This window comes from Mus caroli, unplaced genomic scaffold (assembly GCF_978045245.1).
Source record: "Mus caroli unplaced genomic scaffold, Mus_caroli_1 scaffold_15, whole genome shotgun sequence".
NCBI lineage: Eukaryota > Metazoa > Chordata > Mammalia > Rodentia > Muridae > Mus > Mus caroli.
In genome coordinates this window covers 103,199,501-103,218,152 of record NW_028227270.1, presented here as the reverse complement: position 1 = coordinate 103,218,152, position 18,652 = coordinate 103,199,501, and the positions used below count along the sequence as shown (strand labels likewise).

Genomic DNA, 18,652 nt, shown 5'->3' with positions numbered 1-18,652 from the left:
CGGGGCGCGGGCCAGCGGGGCGGGGCGCCAGCCCGCACTTCCTGTCCGCGGGGCCGAGTACTCCATGGCGACTGCGAACAAAGGCTCTCCGGGCGCGGGGGAGGCGCAGTGGTACAGCCTCCCGGTGGACCCACGGCGAGCCCCGGGGTTCGCGAGGCGTAGTCCCCCCCCCCTCCCAAGGCCGTGCCGCCGGGATTCCCGTGTCGCGGTGTTTTCGTCTTCCCCGGACATGGAGGGGCTCCTGGAGAAAGAAGGGGAGGGGGAGGCCGCCATCTTGCTTTTGGGGGCTGCTAGGTTCTCTTGCAAGAGTTTTCCAGTGTGTAGTCTGCAACGTGGCTTGTCGAAAATCAAGTCCTAGTTAGTGGATTGGTCGCCTGTCCTGGTTGGAGGGTTTCGGTAGCTGACCGAGTTGAGAACTGGCCTCAGCATATGGGCTTCGGGTTCCTTTTGGAGGAGTAGACCCTTCGACGCTAGATATGGCACTGAGATAAGGCGACGGCTCCGTAACACACTACTTTAATGTCTTAAATTAGTAGTTAAACTGAATCTGTTGTTTTCTTTAAAACTGCCCACAAGTTCGAGATAGTTTGCCTAGCGTCTGTTAGCGACCACACGTTCTTCCCTGAACTTTAAAATTCTCATTTCCTTTGGCCCCAAATTAAGAACCAACGGCTTGGTTGGTTGGCATGACTACTTAAAGGAATGAATGTACACTCAATCAAGTTTGCAATCAAGAAACCAAGTACTTGGCATTTGGAAGTATGAATGGAGGGAAGACTTGATAACTTTACTAACAATAGGTTAGAGTTTTAAACTTAAGTAAGATCTTTTTTCCAGTACAAAAAGACGATGGTAAATGTGGATCCAAATAAAGGAAGTCCCGGCAGAACAGGGATCAGTGGTTCATGGAGAAGGCTGAGTAACACTTATCTGTCTTAAAAGTTCTACAAGAGCTGATGAGAAAGATGAGGCTACAGAAGGAGACAGGAGTCAAGTCATGGCTGGCTTTTGTGTCTATTAAATTCTGGAAGTAGAATGGCTAGATACATCAAATTTTAAGCAGTTTATAAATGGAGGACCGATTAATGGGGTAGTTGGGCAGTATAGCAGAGTAGACAGTGAACTATTGCAGAAGTAAAGAGGAAGGAGAAAGACATTTGTAATTGTGCCAGTAACCATCCAAAAGATGATTTCCGAGATGACGAAGCCATATAAGCATCATAAGCCAAATAATTGTTTGCTGGGCAACTGGAGGGTAAGAGAATTGTAAGTGAATGTTTTGTTTTTTGGAAAGATGCAGGATAAAAGTGTACTTTGTGTGTGTGGTTTTGTCCTTGCCATGTAACTGGGGATGACCTTGAACTTCAGACTCACCTAACTCCATCTCCCAAGTTCTGGTAATAGAGACTTGCACCATCAAGTGTGGTTTTGCTGGGGTAGAACCCTGAGTTTCATACCTAGCCAGCAAACACTCTTGCTCCTAGAGCTATAGCTCGATTGCGTAAAGGTGTACTTTACTGAAGAGGTGAAGAAGGATGGACATAGGTTACAGGAAAAGGGTTTCTTTAGTCTGAAGTGAAATGGTGTCATCTAATGGTAGTTGCTGTGTGCTGGGTTCCAAGTTCTGGAGTGGGCAGGAGGAGCTGAAGTTAGATATATATAGGTTTATATTACCACTTTCAAGCAGATGCAGTCTCACTTCATTGAGCACAATTTCAAAACCTTTTCTGCTTTACCTATGAGAAAATTTAAAAAAAAACTGTATTAATCTCACTGTCCATAGCCATTCTAATATTATTCTAGTACCTAGTGGTCTACATGAAGATATAAACAAATAACTGATGTGTGGAGGTCTCCTCAAGAGGCAGGGGGGACTGAAATCCAAAGCACAGATTGAAAAAAGGCCTAAACAGTGAATATGGTCAATAAGTTAGCTTCATTATATTAAAAAACTTGTATCCTTAATTTTTGAGTGAATTCTTACAATAAACTATGTAATATGTTACAAAGAAGAAAGCAACACATTTTATTCAAGTGTCCTACTTATTAATATTATCTTTCTTGATTCCCAAGACTCAAACTGCCTACATATTAGGGACATTTTGAGACTTCCCTTCTTTTGTAAAAGAAAAGGGTCTGAAATACATTAATTATGCTGTGACCGTATCCCCCTTCCTTGACTTGAGCTTAAACAGCTGCTTCCTCTCTAACAGCATTTGGTTCTTCTGGCTTCTCTGATCTGGTTTAATTCACTGATTGTTCCATCCAGATTGTATAAATACTTTCTCTTCTGCTCTGTCCTTATTTCTGCACTTATCTGGGAAAAACCAATCTGCGTATTAAATAGCTCTTTTTAACAAGGGTCATTTAAATTAAATTAGAACTCTGCATGAAGATATGAAAGTATTCTGTTGACATATACATCCATACCCACACAAGAACAACTAGGAACTGATGCTAAGATGTGATAATACCCCTGAAAAATAATGTAAAATTGAACAAAGTTAAAGTGGATCTCAATTTTGATATTCACAGATGCTGTTCAAAGGTCATTTTCACACTATGTCAAAATGTACCAAAGAGCACTTAAATACATTAATTTGAGTTATTTCCAGTGATAAAATGCATAACCTTATTTATAACTAACAAGCATAAAACCTGTTCAGTATTAAAAGATTGAAAAATTATGCAGGGAATTAAACAGAATCAAGTGTATCTATTGTCTCATTTAAGAGAAATATTTCATTACAACCAGATTATGGTTTCTAAATAATTCATACAATGATAAAAGGATAACGTAAAATACCTTATGTACTCTAACTATATATTAAAAGTACAAAATACTACACAATTATAGATCCAAAATTTTATATTATTAAAATTTCTCATAATAGATCAAAAATGGGAAACTAGGTATAGCAGTGAATGCCTATACTTACATCACTGGGGAATTGGAAACATCAAGACTTCAAGGCCATCCTTGGCTACACAGTGAGTTCAAGGCCATTCTGGACGACGTGGGAATCTGTACAATACACTCATAATCATATCAAAAATTCAAATCAGGGCATATTAAACAATACAAAACTTCATTTATGTAAATCAAAGATTCCATAACATGAAGGAATATTACCACCTTTATATAATTTTTCTACACAGAAAGTGTTAGTAACTGATGAAATTTTACCTGATTTAACCCAGAGCAGAGTAACTTCTAGAACAGGACAATGAAAATTTGTATTTGTGTTTTTCTTATCCTTACTGCAGTCCAGTTATGGTTCTAAGGATTCTACAGATTTTATTGCATTAAATCTTAAAATTATACAAAAGAACTTGCTAAAAAACAATTGCAAGAAAAAAATTTTCTTTTTGTCTCACCTCTCCATTCTGCATTTTCATACAATCACTAAGAAGGCAGCCAAGCCTGGTAAGAGTAATTTATCAGTGACTCATGAGGCTTGGGGCAGTTATTGGCTCTATTTCGAGTTCTGTACAATCTCAGATTTTATTGGAACCAGAGCTTCCCATACCTACTCGTTCCTCAGAATCTGAGGGAGCAAATGCCTTCAGTTTATCCAACATGTTTTAATTGGTGGAAATCAAGAAGTCTGCATTTCAATAACTCTAATGTGCAGTTGCATTGGAAATCACTGAATAGTCTTTCCCTCTAACTGTATAGAAAGTGAAAATTTGTGGTCCAAAAGGGTAAGGTCTCAAGTTGTCAGAACTCTGTTCTTTCTGTTCTCACTAGCGTAGCCACATCAACGAGGCCAACTAGAACACCTGTGCCTAGATATACAAGTGATATCCACTCTTAGCCTCCACTTAAGTTTACCTATCTCCATGGCAAGATACCAACTAGCTTAAAGTATAAAACTTTTGTTTTTATTAACTTGACAGAAGTTAGTCATCGGGGAGAGGAACCCTCAATTGAGAAGATGCCCCACCAAATTGTCCTGTGGGCAAGCCTGAGGGGTGTTTTCTTGAATAGTGACTCATGTGGGTGGGACTAACTCACTGTGGTTGGTGTCACCCCCAGGCAGGTCATCTAGAGTTGTATAAGAAAGCTGAGCAATCCATGGAAAACAAGCCATTAAGCATCATTATCCCAAGGCCTTTGCTTGAGTTCCTGCCTTCAGTCCTACCCAGACTTTCTATATAATGGACTGTAGAAAGTATAAGATGAAACAAACACTTTCCTCTTATGATGGTTTGAATGAGAATGCTTCCTGTAGGCTTATATATTTGCATGCTCAGTCCCCAGTTGATCTGCTTGGAAGGATTAGAATTCAAGTTCTTGTTGGAGGAGGTGGGACACTAAGAAAGGTTTCCAAAAAAAGTCCACACTAGGCTTGTTGTGTCTTTAACTACCCTGTCTCTGGGAACTGTCCATGCTACCAGCCCCAACCCAGCTTCCCTTGAATCCATGGATAAAACACACACACACACACACACACACACACACACACACACACACTGTTGTTCCTTTTCAACTTGCCTTTGGACACAATTGCTGGGCACTACTATCTCCCTCCTGGAAAAGCATGCCCTTAATAATATTCTTATCTCTAAACCTTCCACCTGCCCTGAACCTTACTTGCTAAGATACATGTAGCCCCTGCTTAACATCCCTGTACCCTCCTGTAGGGGTGGCCATAGGCCCCCGCTCCTTCCAAGACCTCATATGGATGCTTCATTTTTCTCTCTCCAAAGCAAGGTGAACCTTTCTCCTCCCTCGAGTCTGTCTCCTGTCCTCCAGGGATCCAAAAATCCCAACTATTCCTTCCACCCAGCAATTGGTCCATGGTTTCTTTACTGACAGATCAAAAACCAACTGGAGAACAGGACCTTATAGCATCAGCACTGCCCCTACAAGTCTCTGTCTTTACATGCTGTCAGCAGATCAGGATGTAATAATCTCAGCTACTTCTGTAACATCATGCCTCCCTGCCTCTTGCCATTTTAGTGGTGGACTAATCCTCTGAAAGTATAAACAATTTCCCCCACCTCACCAAATGTTTTCTTTTATAAGTGTTGCCTTGGACATGGTGTCTCTTCACATCAACAGAACAATAACTGAGATTTTTGATCATGGCATTTTATAACAGCAATACAAATCTTTACCTCAGTGTGCAGAAAATCTGCACACAGATATGCCCTTCAAAGTTTCAAAAGCAAAATTAGGGCTTCCTTTTCCATTCAACTAAATACAATATGCTTTTTATTTATTATTAAAGATATTTCTGAGCTCTTATGAAGTATACCATGAGTAGCATGAAGAATACAAAGATAAGTAAAACATAAAACCAAAACAGTACAATTGTAGTAAATTTAAAAATGTAAGTTTTGCTGATCTTTAGAGATTCTACAAGCATTCAGTAATAAGATAGAAATCCTCAAATGAGAAAAATCTCATGTAACTGTCATATCTAACTGAACATAGTAGGAAGTATTAGAAGGAATAATGCAATTGATAGTCTCAGAGTCATTAGTTGGATTTTCTAGGCATTGGTAGCTTGGAAGGTTTCTGGAAATCCCTGGTCCTTAGTTAATGGTAAAGGTTTGGAAATGTGTGGTTGTGGCTTCTTTATGTCTTAAGTTGTCCTTATTTTGGGGGATTTAATATGTTTAATCTGCAATAAAATATATAGCACTTTCTCCCCCTCCAACTCCTTTCATATTCCTCCAACCTGCCTTCTCCAAATTTCATGTCTCTCTTTCTTTTAATAAATTAGTAAGCTTCATTAGTGCTGTTTTTATGTACATAGGTGTGGGGTTGTCTACTAGAACATAGGAATCCTATATCAGTTGGCCATATTTTCAAAAAAGAAAGATTCTCTCTGTCCCAGAAACTATTGGCCATCAATAGCTCCTCAGTAATAGATGGAGCTTAGAGATCATCTAACAAAGAATTTGCCTGACTTGATCTCATGCTGGTCTTGTGAATGTAACTTCAACTTCTGTGACTTGCTAAGTGGATATCATGTTATGTCCAGAAGCTGTTATGTGTGTAATATAAAGGTCCCAAGTAGAGCCAAGCAATTAGATTCATCCTTGGGACTTTGAATATACATCTCCCCATAGACTAATGTCCACTGCAAAACAAAGTTTTTCTGACCAAGTTTGGGAGAAGCTCAGGTCTATATATAGTGTATAAACATAAATATTTATGCAATTTGACAGCATGATTATTTAGCAAACTAACAATAGCATGTTCTATGCTAAGGCCTGTGACCTCCTTAAACATGGGCATTTGACCAGAATTACAATACTAGGCATGAAATTTCTCATATGGAGCAGGCCTTACATCCAATCAGAAAACAATTAGTTCATAACAGTCATGTATTTCAACAGTGAGTACATCTTTCCTGGCAGATTAGTATTGCAGCATGCAGAGTCTAGCACTGGATAAGTCCATTAATGTCTTTTCTCTCCCACCAGCCTGAATAGCACCTTCTGACACCAGGAAAGCTAGCCACCAGGGAGAAAGTATCCTGGTCAGTTTGACATTGATCTATATCCTGCATCTAAACTTTGTAGTGTCTTCAGCAGTAGGTCATCATTTAGTCATGGTGGTTAACCAAGAGCAATGGCAACAGCTGGTGTTTTGGAGGCTTCTGAGACCTTCTTACTAGTAAGTCATTGAGAGTTAGCCCATGCTTTGAGCTTAATAACCCATGTATTCTGGGGATGACTTTGTCCAACCATGCTAGGTACTTCTTTTGAAACTTTTTAAATTGTATTTTGAAGTTAGCTTATTAACTAATGGAATTTTATAAGGCTATGTCATATATCCTTTGTTTGATGAATGCACCCATTGTCCTCTCTGTCCCCGTCCCATCCCTTCCTTACCCCGCAGTATTCTTCACCTATTTTTCATTTCATATGTATTCTATTCCCTCCTCTGACTACTTTTTAAAACTGTGGCATGAGGCTTCTATAGGGCACTGGTAAGCTTGATGCCTACATGAGGCTTCTATAGGGCACTGGTAAGCTTGATGCTACATGAGGCTTCTATAGGGCACTGGTAAGCTTGATGCTACATGTGCATTAGCTACCTAATGTCTCTTGGCTGTTTAAAACTGTGGCATGAGGCTTCTATAGGGCACTGGTAAGCTTGATGCTACATGTGCATTAGCTACCTAATGTCTCTTGGCTGTTTTAAGGGAAGTCAACTCAAACCCAGCATGTTCAAACTGAATCACAACTCACAGATGTGAATCATTCCTTTGAATTTTTATTTTTTTTATATCTATTCAAACTCCAGATCTTCCCCATTGCTATATCTTGAAGCCATTCATTTCACGGTTTCTGTAGTTATTTTCCTAATTCAACTGTAATCACTTCCCTATTATTACTGCTGTATAAAATCCAATCTTAGGCATGCAATCATTGAAGTCTGAGGAAAAACGTGATCTTACAATCCCTCTTCTTAAATTTCTTGAATACTTACATTAATCTCAGATAGTTGGAGATTTCTTTCTTCCTAGGGAGGGCAGGAACTGCATGTTTTGTGTACTGCTATTAATACCATCTTGGTCCAGTACTGATTTTTTTTTTTGTCTAAGATGAATAAACCATAGGAAAATATTTAAAAGTTAAGTTTCCTCTATATTGAAATAAGCTTGAGATATCCTGCAGTGAGGGGAAAACTTCAAAATATCAGTGGTATTAACCTCACGTTTGTACGTGATACATGTATAGTTTGCTCCGTTTGTTCTCCACAATTAGAAACTCTGGCATTAGAGGCACCACAATGCCCACAGACAAAGGACCTTTCAATTATTTCTCTGACTTTGAAGTGGCATACTTCCATTCATGTACTATTCTTGTTCAAAGTATGTAAGCAAACCACATGTCCATAGGGAGAGGGAAACAAATGTTTGTATATAGCCCAGTGATAAAGTCTTCTCAGGGTATCTTAATACAGTCACTTCTAGTTGCACATGACATGAATTCAGCTCAGTCCTAATTAAAGGATGATGAAGAAAACATCCCTTGATTTAAAAAGGAAACAATGTGAATAGCTCGTAAAATTGAAGTAATGATTATCAATGAAAATGCAGGAATGCATCTAGACCTGACTGATTGGGAAACAAGACTGCCCAAGTCTTGTCTCTTTCTGTAGGTTTGCTCACCCTCTGTCACATAATGACTGGCGGTCCTTAGTGCCCCTGGTCCTGCCAAGTCTCACACTCACTGATGCTTACCTTGCCAGGAAAGGCTACATTTTTTGTCATTCTTTTTCCAGCTTTCTTAATAATGCTTGGTCATAGGAGTTACATATGCATTTCCAGACCGTCAGTTTATGAACCAGATAATACAGTCAAGAGAACAAATTCAATAACCCACCCTTCAAAGATGGAGACTATGATGGCTAATTTTATGTGTCAGTGTGGCTAGACAAACTCTAATCTAGATGTTTCTATGAAGGCAATTTATATGTAGCTGCTGTTTACAATTGGAAGTTCAAGTAAACTACCTTCAATAGTATGGACAGATGTTAGTGATAGGCAATTTTATGTAAATCATTCCACAAAGTGTATCCTCAGTTCTATAAAGATGACAAAAGGATGATATCCCATATTATGCAAAAATGTTGGATATTTTGACTATTTTAGTGCTATTTTTGTATTTTATGTGTGATGTAATGTTTCTGTTTTGGTTTTTTTTTGGGGGGGGGGTTGTGTTTGTTTGCTTGTTTTGTTTTGTTTTGTTTGTCCTAAAGCTAGATAGAAAATCTTGGGCACACCCTCATGTATATGCATGAGTCTTAACAGCTAAGATGTAGTCTTTATCCCACCATCTGTTGGGTTCTATCTCAGCAAAATTACCAGGGTGGAGTTGGTTTAAACAGCATTGAAAAACCCATTTAATTTTCCCTTTTGTTTTCCAAAGAGCCACAAACTAATCACTGTCAAAGAGAAGAAGCTTAGGTTCTATGCGCCCTTTGTGTTTGTGTGAGACTTCCATTGATGAAAGGAATTTTAGCTATAAGTGGGTGTTTAATGTACTAGTCCTCTTCTGCTTGCTAAACGTTTTTAAAGTGGGAGTTAAAATCTAAATCCAAATGTCTCTGAGGTTTTGAAATGTATATTTAAAGATATAATTTATATCTCCCACCCTTCTACTTCTGACTGATGATAAAACTTTCTCTTTGGGGGCTTATGATGGACAAGGGGATAGGGGGACTCATAAAGGAAAAAGTAAAGCAATAAGTTGATATTATAATAAGGTTTTAAAATTTTAGATTTATGAAATGATATAGATAAGAAACGTTTTCAAAGAATTTTGCCATGACCTCTAGTATTCTATCAGTCTTCCACTAAAAACAGCGTGGTTTTTATGAATGAATCAACAAAAATGAAGTGAAACTAAATTCTAGCCATCCCTTTCTTCCTGCCACCACCAAGTAGGACAACAGAGTCTCTCTACCTGTGTTGTGTCCAATCTATTCTAAAAAAAAAAAAAAAAAAAACAATCAAAATAATGAATTATATTAATTTCTAAATGCAAAAAGAAAAATATAGAAGGCGTGTCTCACTTACCTGTAAGAACTCAAGACATGGCTTACTTTCACAGAAATTATTAGTCTATGTGTTAGGTCTCTCCCAAGAAATGGGACCAGTTTTGTAAGTTTGTACACGTTGGGGAGGAGGGAAAAGAGAGAGATTTGTATGGTAATAACTGAGACCTCCCGGAAGCTAACTGAAGTCACTAGTCTGATATGTCTCAGTGTAAGTATGGAACAAGTTCATAATTGGGGTTTGATGTGTTGACGAAGGGTCTCATGTAGCAGGGGCTGTCCTCGAAATGCTTCCCTTACTTCTACTCCCATGTTATAGTGTTAGCTTTTTAAAGTTTTTGAACCAGTAGTCTTTGTACCAGTAAGAGCCAGTATTTTAATAGAAGACCAAAGTCAAGAAGAGGGAAAAATTGTGGAAAAGATGGGCCACAGCAGGAGGTGTCTTTCTATGCCTGCCCTAGTTCTCAAATAATAAACAGAGACTATATTTATTTATAAACTTTTGGCCTTATAGCCAGGTATTGTTTCCTACTAGTCCATAACTCAATCATCCCATTTAAACTAATCTAAGTGCTGCCATATGACTGGTTAATTACCTCTCCTTCCTTCCCGGACTGCATCTTCCTCCATGTCCAGCTGGCTGAATCTCCTGCCACTCTTTCTTTCCCAGAGTTCCTCTCTCTCTCCGGAAGTTCCACCTTACTACTCTGCCTTTTGCTATAGGCCACCGGCTTTTTATTTTAACCAATCAGAAGGTGCCTCAGACAGGCATGGAAGCCAGAGACACATCTTGACACAGTGTGCAAAAACATCCAACAAGGGTGAGAGGTTAACTGGAGATTAAAACAAAATTCATTATATGCATGTATTGAATTATCAAAGAGTTGTTGAACTTTAAAGAGAAGGGGAGGGGGAGGGGAGGGAGATAGACATGGGACAGGGAGGGAGGGAGGGAGGGAGGGAGGGAGGGAGAGAGAGAGAGAGAGAGAGAGAGAGAGAGAGAGAGAGAGAGAGAGAGAGAGAGAGAGAGAGAGATTCAGCTTTCAGCTCCAGGTCTAGAAAGAGATGTTTCCCCATCCTTGAGGAAGGTCGGCACTTTTTTTTTTATTTTGTTAATTGGAAGAGAGTCACATCTCATGATAGAAGTCAGTCTGCTTCACTCCTTTTTTTTTTTCTTATTTATTTTTTATTAGGTACTTTCTTCATTCACATTTGCTATCCCAAAAGTCCCCCACACCCTCCCCCCCACCAATTCCCCCACCTACCCACTCCCACTTCCCGGCCCTGGCGTTCCCCTGCTCTGCACGACCAATGGGCCTCACTTTCCTCTGATGGCCAACCAGGCCATCCTCTGATACATATGCAGCTAGAGACACGAGCTGGGGGGGGGGGGGCACTGGTTAGTTCATATTGTTGTTCCACCCATAGGGTTGCAGATCCCCTCAGCTCCTTGGGTACTCTCTCTAGCTCCTCCATTGGGGGCCCTGTGATCCATCCAATAGCTGACTGTGAACATCCGCTTCTGTGTTTGCCAGGCCCCAGCATAGTTTCACAAGAGACAGCTATATCAGGGTCCTTTCAGCAAAATCCTACTAGTGTATGCAATGGTGTCAGCGTTTGGAGGCTGATTACGGGTTGGATCCCCGGATATAGCAATTTCTAGACGGTCCATCCCTTCGTCTTATCTCCAAACTTCGTCTCTGCAACTTCCTCCATGGGCGTTCCGCTCCCAGTCCTAAGAAGGGGCAACCCAAATGTTAATCTTATGCATAAACAAGCCCAAACATATATACATACAATATCTATATATGACACACATATTAATACAACAATCCTGAAACAGTGTTTTCTTTGAGATTCAATGTCAGTGGTGGCCACACTGCACATACAGTAATCCTAAATTTCTTAGGAATGCATTCCCCTTGTGATTCAGATAGCGATGGTAGATCTGAATACTCCATGGTCTATGCCAAGGAGTTTCAGAATGAGGACATATTTTCCTGGCATGAGATTGGTTTAATGGTAAGGGTGTGGTAAAAGATCTGTCCCATTAGACAAGAAAATCTGCTGGAGTTGTGTTTTGGGAAGACTTCCTTATCAAAAGAGATACCAATAAAGGGCCTCTGGATGTCCTGTGGATGTGTTGTGAGGCATTTTTATAGCCATTTTTATATCAGCTGAAAATGTTAAGTGAACATATGAGAAAACTGAAGTCCTTTGTGTCAACTGTCCTTTCATATCTCCTGCCCTTTTCCTATAATCCCTGTGATATGAGATAATGACACCTTTGTTTTTTCAGACAGTGATCACAAGGTTTTTATTACCGACCAAGGCATAATATAAAAATGTAAGTTCTGTCCTTATTTATTTCAAAGTTAAGTTAATCCTTATCTCACAACTGGTAGGAAATCCAGTATTTCTTTTCATTCTTTCTGGCTGATTTTTCCAAAGCTGTTTTCCTGATACTGAACTCTTGAGCCCTAGGCTGATCTAGTCATGGAAGATTTCTTTTGTTCAGTTAAAAACCCACTCATGTTAGACATACAAAGTCTTTGTGTGTGTGAGTCAAACTTTACTGGAGATAACAGGTATAATTGCATAACAACAGGAAGTTCCCCACTGAAGCCTATGAACTCTGTATCCTGACAGGTTGGTATTGTAGCTCACGGGGTTCTCAGCTGGGTAAGACTGCTGATTTTTCTCCTTTAGTAGCCTGTATTTTTATAGCACTCACTATGAAAGTTAGCCAATAGGAAAGAAGCTTCTAGCTCAGTTCCAGATCCATTTGTTTATGCTCTAATCCCAAAATATGTTGTGTCATCATAAGGTCTTACCATCTAACTATGGTGGACAACAAAGAATAATCGCAATAGCCTACATTATTTTTGTGGCCTCAGAACCTTCCTAACTAAAGAGTCATGGAAGTTATCCCATCAAGTACTGGGATTTTAATTTAATAACATGGCTTCTGGGGGCAGCATTATCCACTCATGCAGGATATTTCCATTAAAACTCTTGTTTTAATTACATTTTAAATTTTATTATACACTAGTTGGCCCACATGACTTCACACATCATTATTTTTGGTTGTCCCTCCTCAATCTCTTCCTCTTCCCCATCACTGTACCTCTCTGCTTAAGCTTTCCCACCCTCCTTGTTCTCCTTCTCTACCTTCTTGTCACAAATGTTCTACTATTCCCCAGTAGAACAACTGCAGGCAGCTCAGCCTATAGCATGGTTATTACTCACTGGATTTATTAAAGTTTATAATGAGAAGCTGAAGCAGGAAAAATGGAAACTGTCTGGTTTGGTAATAAAAAGAGAATGAGAGAGTTTGAAGTTACATAAAAGCAGTCAGGGAAAAGCAGCTGAAATGCAAAAGAAAAGCCTTCAGCTTTGCACTGGGCTCATAAGAAGACTACTCTGGGGTCAAGACCTCACTCAAAGAGGGTTCCAGCCTATAAAAATACAGATCTGTTTGAAATGGAAGAAACTGAATAGAGAATGCCCCTGAAGGTGTATTCTGCTTTAAAAAACCAACCAACAAACAAGAAACCCCAACCAGTTAGGGAGGTGTTTTCTTAGGTGTGGTTGCCAAGGCCCATGGAAGCTGTGGGGGAAGACCAGACTATATCTGCAGCTGGTAATAGAATTGAACAGTGCCATCTCTGCAGTTTTACAGACATGCAAAATTGAAGAGTTACAAGATCATGAAGGTTTCTGCTGAGGTCTGGAGTGCGTGCCAGGGCCTGATTTCCTATAAGGAAGCCACTATGTAAGGCTGTGTTGCTTCACAGTTAAGGAATACACAAAGCCTATTATGGCAGGAAAGACAAGGCGGTGAAAGGGTGAGACATCTCTTCATTGAATCTGCAGTCAAGAAGCAGAGGGAGATGGATGCTGGTGCTCAGCATATATGTATATATGTATATTCTTTCCTCTATGCCATTGTATGAAACAGTATAAACTTGGTGGGTTGATGGTTTGTTTTCCAGGGACTCACAGTTAAGAGCTTACCTAGAATCTAAGAAGAGAATTAACACTTGGGGAACTTTGGAGATTAACTAAATGTGTTTTGCTTTATGAAACAGCCGTAAATGTTTTGGTGGTACTGGGTGGGGTATTATATATTAAAGTGATGTGTTTCAGTGTCAAGTTGATGAAGGAGTGAACTCCGCACCATTAATCTTCATTGTCAGCTTGACTGGGTTTAGCACCAACAATGGGACTCCCCTCTGGGGGTGTCTTGATGGTGTTTCCAGGATGAGAGAGAGAGAGAGAGAGAGAGAGAGAGAGAGAGAGAGAGAGAGAGAGAGAGAGAGGCAAGCTGAGCACCAGCATCCATCTCCCTCTGCTTCTTGCCTGAAGATTCAATGAAGAGATGCCTCACCCTTTCACTGCCTTGTGTTCCCTGCCATAACAGATTGACTTTATGTATTCCTTAACTGTGAATCAAAATAAATCTTTTCTTCTTTTCAGTCACTTTTTTCATAGCTAAGATTTTATTCTAATAGCTATAATTACAGTGCTTGTCGAAATGAAAACTGAAAACAAGTATTCAAAACAGTTGATTACTAATTGTTCATTGAAAGCAGTGAGAGGTTCCACGACACCAAATAAACCAGTTCTGAGATTTCCCCAAGATAAATTTAGCAGCTCCAACTCCTTCAGGTTTTTATCAAAATACAAAAGAAAAAAAAAAGTAGAGGTTGTCTTTTGGGCAAATAGGACCCTTGCAGGCTGAGGGACAAAGCAACTTTATGATGGGGATGCTCCAGGATGTGGGTCTGTAATGGACTGACTCTCCCACCTTGCACTCGTTCCTACTGGTGAGACCCAAGCCTCCTGCCAGAGTGAGTAAATTGGGTATGCAGGCTGCCATCTGGCCAGGCCACACACCAAGTACAAGGTGGGACCTGCATACCACAATGGCTCCCAGCTCACTCCTAAGTGACCATGTGAACAGAAGTTCAAACACAATGCCATGAAAGGCAGGTGACCCAAAGACGGGAACTTCTACTGTGACCATGTAGCACCTGGTGCTTTGTTCGTCACCTTTCCTCATGTTCCCATAGGAAAACAGGTGATCTGATAGACTAGCGTTCAGGCCATTAACTGTAAAACCTACACTAGGCATAGTCACCATTCAGTGTGTTCTTCAAATGTTCTTGTCCTGTATTTTTAACTATTTTTTAAAATACATTGAGTGAGTTTGGGTTAAAAACCAACCACCAAATGGATACAGACACTAGTCTACAGCCCAGTGGCTTCCGGAGGCCAGGTGCCCTACACCCAAATTCCTTCTCAGTACTGACAGTGAGTTGATTCTTTTTTATAATTAAAAAAAAAAAAAGCTAAGAAATATTTCATAGGAGCACCAGGAACTGCCTCAGTGGAAACAGAAACTATTTACATTAAATAAAAACCTGGCTGCAGACTGTTTCTACACATACGTAGCACGGTGCAATGCACACTGACCAACCCATGAAGACAGCTTCTGGCACTCAGGACCCCAGAGTTGCACATTTGCTGCATGAGAGGGAAGTGGAAGCCAGAGAAGAGGAAGCGAGGGGGAGGGAGAGGTCTGGTTCACTTCTGGTTCCAGAGCTGATTAGATGGCCAGTCTAGTCCTTTATAGAGCTCGTCCCCGCTGGTGGCAAAGGTGGCCTGAATGTACCAGTTCCTGTGGCGTAGAGAGTGCAGCCCCAATGCATCTGTGATTTTGTCTGGGTTCATGGCATTTTGTCTGGGTTCATGGCAAGGTCCGGCTTGTTTGCAAACACCAAGAGAACCGCATCTCGGAAGTCATCTTCAGCTAGCATCCTCATGAGCTCTTCACCGGCCTCATTCTCATGCTCTATGTCATTGGTAACGATTACACAACGAACAAGTCTTGGGTGCTCCAGAAGTAGTGGTGCTACAAGGGCTGGATCTTGTCCTGGCTGTCCACATCCCAAACTTTGAAGCTGGTATCCTTGTTTATATTCAACTGTCTCCATGCTGAAACCAATTGTGAGAATGGTGGTCACGATTTCATCCAGTTTGTATAGAATTGTCCTCCCTGCAGCATCCAGGCCCATCATGAACATATCTTTTTTTTTTTTTTTTTTAACTGAAAAGGCCCTTGAAGAGATTTGCAAAGATATTCCCCATGCTTGTGGAAGTGATACTGGCTAGAGACCTCCGCACAGGCTGCTCCCAGCCAGGTGTAGGTTTCGCTCCCCCAAGATGGCGGCCCTTTAAGTCACTCTTGTCTGGTATATTTTCACAGCTATGAGAAATCTAATTAACTCACACACATAGTCAGAACTTTGGCTTATTAGTCTTGTAAACATGTTAAAAGTGATTACAGGAAATCAATAAATGAACTGCCTATTACTGTCTCTGCCTGTTTACTGTATCCATTCAGCAATACACTACTCTTGGTGGGAGGAGCAGTTCTTCCCATGTCTGGGTAAATGCAAGAAACCTGGGCTCTGAAATTGGCCATGTTCCTGATTTCCTCTTGCCTTGGGGCCAGGCACTTGACCTGCTCCTATCCTTAACTGCAGAATGTGATGATGATACATGTTTATAATCCAACCATCTTAGGGGAAGAGGCAGGAGGACCACAGTTCAAGGCCAGCCTAGATTACATAGCAAGACCTTGTCTTAACAAAACAAATGAAGTTAAACACTGAGAAGAGTTGCACCCAAGAAACAATTTTGTTTGTTCATTTCCTTTGTTTTACCATTCACCCTTGTGCTTGTATAAAATAATATCATCTGGAGGTTCTCTTCAGAGCACATTCACTCTATTGTAGAATTATAGCATTTGGCGATAATGTACTACTTTGCCTTATCAGACTGCTAGGCTGTAATAATAAAATACCACAAACTGAATGGCTTAAACAACAGAAATTTATTATTTCATAGTTCTAGAAGCTACAAATACGAGCTCACTGAATCATTGAGGGTTTTATTTTACTTTATTTTTTTATATCTATGTGTGTGTGTGTGTGTGTTTTATTGTGAGTACACATATGCCATGGCATAAGGTGGAGGTCAGAGGCAAATTTGTGGAAATTGTTTTTCTCCTTCCACAATATGGGTTTGAGGAATTACACTTGGATCATCAGGCTTTGTGGCAAGTGTTTGTTCTTATCCACTGAGTTACTGAGTTTTGTTCTTCTGATACTGAACAAAACCTCTGTTCTAGATTCTGGGTTTATGGAAATCTATGGTGTTCCTTGGACTGCAGAGGAAGTATCTCAGTATTAGTCATCATGCTCTCATAGTGGTCATGTCTCTTGTATTGGAGTAGGGGCCCATTCTATTTCAGTATGACTTTATTTTAATTATATCAACAGAATTATCACATAGGACCACATTATGAGGTATCAGAGGTGAATAATTCAGCATATGAATTTGGGGATGATAAAATTCAATGCATGCCACTTGCAGTTAAAATCATGTTTTATGCTAGTGGTTTGTTTTGTTTTTTTTTTTTTTTTTAAATTTCTAACTAACAAATGCTTGCATCATGGTAGTCTTTGGAAATACAGCAATAAATGAAATACAGTTCTTGATCTAAGGAAAGTTTATTTTATGGGTTTGTACCTCTTCATTTACAACTTGTAACTTCTCAGGAAGAAAAAGATAGGAGGAGCTTAAATGACTATGGATTACACGGCAGAATAACTAAAAACAATAACCATGTTCAATATTTGTTGAACATCATTTGAGCATCATCATTTTGTGATACATTTTATTTTCTAAACAACACTGCAAAGTCATCCCATCTACAGATAAAGAAACCAAGATTCTGAGAAGCCTAGCAAGGGGCAGAGTGAGACTCTAAATGAAGCTTGCTCTGCCTCTGAGCAAGCTTCTTCATGCTACACAATCACACAATATATTCCTTCTAGTGGTAGCAAGACTTGAAAAAACATCTTTCTTTTCTGTCTGATGCATTTAAGGTAACCAGTCAGCTAATTTCTTCTTCCCACCTTCTCTTGCTGTTTTACTTGACAGCATTTACAAATTCATTTATTGTTTCTACCAATATTTAGCCCTAAGAAAAAGTTTTAATGTTTTTTTTTTTTTTCTCCATGTCTACCTACACACTGGATTTCCTCCACAGAGCATGCTGGTTCTGGGGCTGTAAATCTTGGTGACAGAGCAGTTGCCCAGCCAACGAAAGGCCTTCGGTTCAATCCCAAGTAAATGCGTTGATAGGCCACAGTCTCTTTATTGGGAGCGTGACTGGAAACTGGTTGTTTTACTGTATAGGACGGAAACATTAGGTCTTTAGAGGAAAACTTTTCGAAGTGTGGAGGGATGCAGACTTCTGAAGTGAGGGTCCCCTTCAGAAGGGATGGCTGCTAGTTTAGTGATTCAAATATATTTATGTATTTTTCTTTTATTAAACAGATTTTTTTCATAAAATATATTGATTACTATTTACTCTTTCCCTATTCCTCTCAGTTCCTCCCCACCTTTCCTCCTATCTGGTTCCACACCCATTCTGTCTCGTTAGAAAACAAACAGGCATCTAAGGAATAATAATAAAATAACATAAAACAAACAAACAAATTAGAATAGATCAAAAAAAAAAAACAAAGAAGAAAATGAGCTAAAGAAACAGCACAAGAAACACATAGACACAGAGACATACTTGTATATACACGGAAACACCATAAAAGCACAAAACCAGAAACTATAATATATTCACAAAGAATCTGTAAGGGAACAAAACAAAACAAAAACTATGACAAAGAATCTTCAAACCCCCAAAGATGCCATTGAGTTGGGTTTTGGCTTTCTGTTGACCATTTACTGCTGGGAATGGGCCTACTCTTAAGAGTGCTTTGGTTCCCCATTGAGACTCCCTTGGAGAAAACTAATTTGTCATTTGCAAGTGACCATCAACTAGAGATAGCTTTCTGGATTAGGGATGGGATAATGAGCTCACTCCAGTTCAGCTCTAGGATTCCATTTGGTGCCCACCTGTGCAGACCCCAAGCATGCTGCCCCAGTCTCTCTGAGTTGATACATGTTCAGTCCTCTTGTTTCTAAAAGGCTTTGATTCTTTGGTATTCCGCATCCTCTCTAAGTCTTACACTCTTTATACCTCCTCTTCCACAG

At 39.9% G+C, this 18,652-nt stretch overlaps 1 pseudogene; it reads right to left on the bottom strand.

The window, feature by feature from the left end:
- Nucleotides 1-15,115: 15,115 nt before the first annotated feature.
- Nucleotides 15,116-15,679, bottom strand: LOC110308209 (ADP-ribosylation factor 1 pseudogene; annotated as a pseudogene).
- Nucleotides 15,680-18,652: the final 2,973 nt, after the last annotated feature.